Source organism: Pelobates fuscus, chromosome 7 (genome assembly GCF_036172605.1).
Source record: "Pelobates fuscus isolate aPelFus1 chromosome 7, aPelFus1.pri, whole genome shotgun sequence".
In the NCBI taxonomy this organism is placed as follows: domain Eukaryota; kingdom Metazoa; phylum Chordata; class Amphibia; order Anura; family Pelobatidae; genus Pelobates; species Pelobates fuscus.
This window is the reverse complement of record NC_086323.1, coordinates 151,296,393-151,302,392: the sequence shown is the minus strand read 5'-3', so window position 1 is coordinate 151,302,392 and position 6,000 is coordinate 151,296,393.

Genomic DNA, 6,000 nt, shown 5'->3' with positions numbered 1-6,000 from the left:
GTTTGTCAGGTAGAGTATGTGTCAGTATGTGTGTTTGCGTCAGTGATAATTAGTGTGTGTCAGTTAGAGTGTGTGTCAGTATGTGTGTTTGCGTCAATGAGAATTAGTGTGTGTCAGTTAGAGTGTGGGTCAGTATGTGTGTTTGCGTCAGTGAGAATTTGTGTCTGTCAGTTAGAGTGTGTGTCAATATGTGTGTTTGCGTCAGTGAGAATTATTGTGTGTCAGTTAGAAACTGTCAGGGTCTTTTACTAAACTGTAAATAGAAATAACTTTATTTTCTAATTTATCCATCCTTGCCTAAATATTCTTATCACGATGACTTCCTGTCAATTCTCACTTCAGTAAATAACCCTGTATGTGTCAGTTAAATCATCAGGTTTATTTACTAAAGTGAGAATTGACAGGAATTCTTAGGCAAGAATAGACGAATGACAAAAAAATTCAATTCCAAATGAATGTGAATTTTAAGTTGATCAGTTTGATCTTAAATTTTAATTTGCTTTGAATTCCAGACAATTCTCACTTTATTGAACAACCCCGATGACTTTAAATTTGTTGCATATCTTTTGATTTCATTTTGTTGTCTGTGATGTTTGTTTAGTGTATACATGTCTACATGGTGCTTGATCATGTAATGATTTGTTTGTTTTTTTTGCTGGGGTTTTTGCAGCATGCATGTCGCATAGAGATCTCTCGAGCTGCAAAAAGTAGCAAAAGTAGCTGCAACTATAAGCGATACTTACTCTTCTTTCATTACAAATATTGTGTGAGTATTCTGTGAGCAGTAGCATAAGTGTGCGGGGGGTGGGAGGGAGGAGGGGGCTGTGGGGAAAATCCTGTTACGGTGACGGGCAAGATGAAGTTCAAGGATGGAGTTCCTGCTTGTCCAGCTACTAGACACTAGGAACTGTAACTCTCCCCACCGCCCACCATGCACATAAAGGTAAGAGGAAGATTTGATGACTGTGTGCCTCTAATTGTGTGTGAGGGTGCACACGTGACTGTGTTTGTCTGTGTGCCTGTAACTGTATGTGACTGCATTCCTGTGCCTGTGTCTATGACTATGTCTGTGACTGTCTGTGTGTAACTGTCACTGTTTGCGTCTGACTCTGAATATACCTTTGGGCTTCCCAATGAATAACTGTGTATATGGGACTGTGTGCATCTGACTGTGTGACTGTGTGACAGTGTGCAAGTGAATGTGTTCATCTGTGTGTATCTATATGACTCTATGTCTAGGTGCATACATATAAGTGTCTGTGAGTATAACTGTAATTGTGACTGTGTGATTGTATGTATGTGACTATGCATGTGTTTGCATATATGCAACTGGGCATGTCAATGTTTTGTGATGCATGTATGGTTGCATCTCTATGCATGTATGTCATTGTCTACATAGGGGGAGGGACAAAAAAGGGTAAGAGGAGAAGTGTTAAGGGGGGTCAAGAAGATGCACAAGATGTAACATTGGTCAAGAAAAACACAAGAGGGTAAAAGTGGATAAGAAGAGAAACACAAGGTTTAAAGAGTGCGTTACGAGAAAGAAATACAATGTATCAGGAGATACACACAATGGGATGAGTAGGTGCAGGGAGACACATAAAAGTTAAATACTCTTTGGGGGCGGGGGGGGAGTTGGTCCAAGAGATGAAAGTGCACCCCTGAGTGTGACACTGTGTGAACAAATGCTGTCATTTTATCTTCTCATTGGATCTGATCACATGTGCAACTAGGCACCTTTAATGAGAACTATTCACCACCTTGTTTACAAATCAGTTGCTATCAGATCAGTGGCTCTTGCCCTCTGTGAGTAATAGAACGGATGCCAGAAACTGAACTACATGTCCCATAAACCACTGCCAAAAGAAGTTTATGACATAAGATCAGATCTTATAGACCAGAATTAGAGGCTCTTGATTGGTGAACCATCTTCCTGGTGTGGGCTTATTACATTATAGCTACTGACTGCCAGCGCATGGTCATAGAAACATAGAAACACAGAATGTGATGGCAGATAAGAACCATTCGGCCCATCTAGTCTGCCCAATTTTCTAAATACTTTCATTAGTCCCTTGCCTTATCTTATAGTTAGGATAGCCTTATGCCTATCCCACGCATGCTTAAACTCCTTTACTGTGTTAACCTCTACCACTTCAGCTGGAAGGCTATTCCATGCATCCACTACCCTCTCAGTAAAGTAATACTTCCTGATATTATTTTTAAACCTTTGTCCCTCTAATTTAAGACTATGTCCTCTTGTTGTGGTAGTTTTTCTTCTTTTAAATATAGTCTCCTTTACTGTGTTGATTCCCTTTATGTATTTAAATGTTTCAATCATATCCCCCCTGTCTCATCTTTCCTCCAAGCTATACATGTTAAGATCCTTTAACCTTTCCTGGTAAGTTTTATCCTGCAATCCATGAACCAGTTTAGACGTCCTTCTCTGAACTCTCTCTAAGGTATCAATATCCTTCTGAAGATACGGTCTCCAGTACTGTTTAAACCTCTCCTCACCTGAAATCATTTAACACACTGCATCCTTACAATGGTTTAAACACTCATTGATATTTCTGTGTGTTTGTATATATGATCTACATATCTATATAATACACATTTTCTCTAATGTGGCAGATTGCCCTATCTGCTCTCCTAATGATAGAGTCCCCTACCACCACAACCTGTCTTGTCTTCCTTACATTTTGATCCCCACCCGTACTAGAGGGGCTGTCACCTCGGCTGTTAGAAGTAACAGCTTCCTCTAATACAGCTACCTATACTAAAAAAAAAAATCCCTCGACCCATCCACCCCCTCTAACTACCATCCCATATCCCTGCTCCCTTTTTCCTCAAAGCTGCTGGAAAGACTTGTCTTTACCCGTGTGTCTCATTTCCTCAATTTCAACTCTCTCCTTGACCCCCTTCAATCTGGCTTCCGCCCTCTCCACTCTACAGAGACTGCCCTTATCAAAGTTACTAACGACCTAATCACAGCTAAATCCAAAGGCCACTACTCCATACTAATTCTTCTTGACCTCTCAGCGGCCTTTGACACCGTTGATCATGCTCTCCTTCTTCAAACTCTTCAATCGCTTGGTCTCTGTGACTCTGTCCTCTCGTGGTTTTCCTTTTATCTCTCCCAACGCTCATTCAGTGTCTCTTTTTCTAATGATACCTCCTCCCCTCTTCCTGTCTCGGTTGGAGTCCCCCAAGTCTCCGTCCTTGGTCCCCTTCTATTTTCTCTTTATACTGCCTCTCTTGGCAAACTTATTACCTCTTTTGGATTCCACTACCACCTGTACGCCGATGACACCCAGCTATATCTCTCCTTTCCAGACCTCTCCCCTGCCGTCCTGCAACATGTCACTGCTTGCCTTTCTTCCATTGCTGACTGGATGTCCTCCCGCTTTCTGAAACTCAATCTCTCAAAAACTGAGCTCCTTGTCTTTCCTCCTCCTAATACTGATTCTCCTCTTTCGCTCTCCCTTCAAGTTTGTGGTACCAACATCAGTCCATCCTTGCAAGCGCGCTGTCTTGGCGTCATACTTGACTCTGGTCTCACCTTTGAGCCTCACATCCAGCATGTTGCCAAATCCTGTAGATTCCATCTTAAAAATATAGCCTGCATCCGCCCCTTTCTTGCACCAGATACTACCAAGGAGCTTGTCCATGCTCTAGTAATTTCCCGCATGGATTATTGTAACCCTCTCCTGATTGGTCTTCCCAAAAGCCGTACTGCACCCCTACAGTCCGTAATGAACGCTGCTGCTAGATTGATTTTCCTCTCTAGTCGTTTCTCTCACACCTCACCCCTCTGCCAGTCCTTATATTGGCTTCCTGTATGCTATAGGAGTCAATTCAAGGTACTAACACACCTATAAAGCACTGAACAACTCTAGGCCCTCTTATATCTCCTCACAGATCCATAGGTATGTCCCTTCTCTGTCTCTCCGCTCTGCCCGTGACCACCTCCTGTCCGTTCTCCGCACCCGTACGGCCAACTCACGCTTGCAGGACTTCTCGCGGGCGGCTCCCTTCCTATGGAATAGCCTGCCTACCGCCAACAGACTCTCCCCTAGTTTTGCATCTTTTAAGAAGTGCCTTAAAACCCATCTCTTTAGAAAAGCTTATGGCCTCCAAGACTAACCCCTACCTCACATACCTGTCTCTTGCCCTCTCCTAAAGGGCAGCCCACCTTATTTGATTGCAAATTCCTGTCCTAATGTGTTTTACACCCTACCTCCTATAGAATGTAAGCTCGATTGAGCAGGGTCCTCTTCAACCTATTGTTCCTGTAAGTTTATTTGTAATTGTCCTATTTATAGTTAAATCCCCTCCTCTAATATTGTAAAGCGCTACGGAATCTGTTGGCGCTATATAAATGGCAATAATAATAATAATACTGTGTACAGTACTCCAAGTGAGGTCTCACCAGTGTTCTGTACAATGGCATGAGCACTTCCCTCTTTCTACTGCTAATACCTCTCCCTATACAACCAAGCATTCTGCTAGCATTTCCTGCTGCTCTATTACATTGTATGCCTACCTTTAAGTCATCAGAAATAATCACCCCTAAATCCCTTTCTTCAGATGTTGAGGTTAGGACTCTATCAAATATTCTGTTCTCTGCCCTTAGGTTTTTACGTCCAAGATGCATTATCTTGCACTTATCCACATTAAATGTCAGTTGCCACAACTCTGACCATTTTTCTAAGTTACCTAAATCATTTGCCATTTGGCTTATCCCTCCTGGAACATCAACCCTGTTACATATCTTAGTATCATCAGCAAAAATACATACCTTACCATCAAGACCTTCTGCAATATCACTAATAAAAATATTAAAGAGAATGGGTCCAAGTACATATCCCTGAGGTACCCCACTGGTGACAAGCCCAAGCTTCGAATATACTCCATTGACTACAACCCTCTGTTGCCTGTCACTCAGCCACTGCCTTACCCATTCAACAATATTGGAATCCAAACTCAAAGATTGCAGTTTATTGATAAGCCTTCTTTGTGCAACAGTGTCAAAAGCCTTACTGAAATCTAGGTAAGCAATGTCTACTGCACCACCCTGATCTATAATTTTAGTTACCCAATCAAAAAAATCAATAAGATTAGTTTGGCATGATCTCTCTGAAGTAAACCCATGTTGTCTCTGATCTTGAAATCCATGTGTTTTTAGATGTTCAACAATCCTATCCTTTAACATGTTTTCCATCACTTTCCCGACTACTGAAGTAAGGCTTATTGGCCTATAGTTGCCCGACTCATCATCTACAGTGATGTTAAAGGTAAGTATGCTATAGTGGAGAGCTGATATCCCACAGCTATTCTCCACTTAAGATCCCAGGGAGGCTCAGGAACAAGGCAATAGTAAATCCACAGGCAGAGTTTCCAGCAGGCAAAATAACACAGCAGTATCCCCACAGAAATCCCAATAACTGGACGACACACAGTTTCAGGAGCAGATCTCACAAGCTTTATTTCACAGTGCCTTATAAAGCATGCTCCCATGCAAGGGAGGAGTTTCCAACAATTAATACAGTATCCAATCGGGGATTAGTAACCTCCCACACATCTCCTCCCCTCAACTTACATCATAATCCCCTTATACTGTACCCAAATTCCCCCAGTTCCTGGATGTACCTCTAAACATAGGGATACCCCTTTAAAAATGGTATCCTCTGGTAGCCCTGATCTGGGTGAGCAACATACTTAAAAATCACCCAGATCGGACCAGGGGTTCGGGACTTATGAACAGGTGAAGATTTGACCGACCGCATGGGTAAAGTATCCGAAAACAGTTCCATGCATTTTGGCCCTGCGGTCGGTCACAGACAAGGGAATAAAAACATGTAAATTGCTTGGGTTATGAAGCATGGGGAGGATTCTAATGAATCCCCCAGTTCATGGGGTTCTTTCTAACGAACAGCGGGCCGTTCGGTAGTTTCCCCACGACGTACTGGAAGTCTGGAAGTCTCAGCGGTGTTTGCCTAG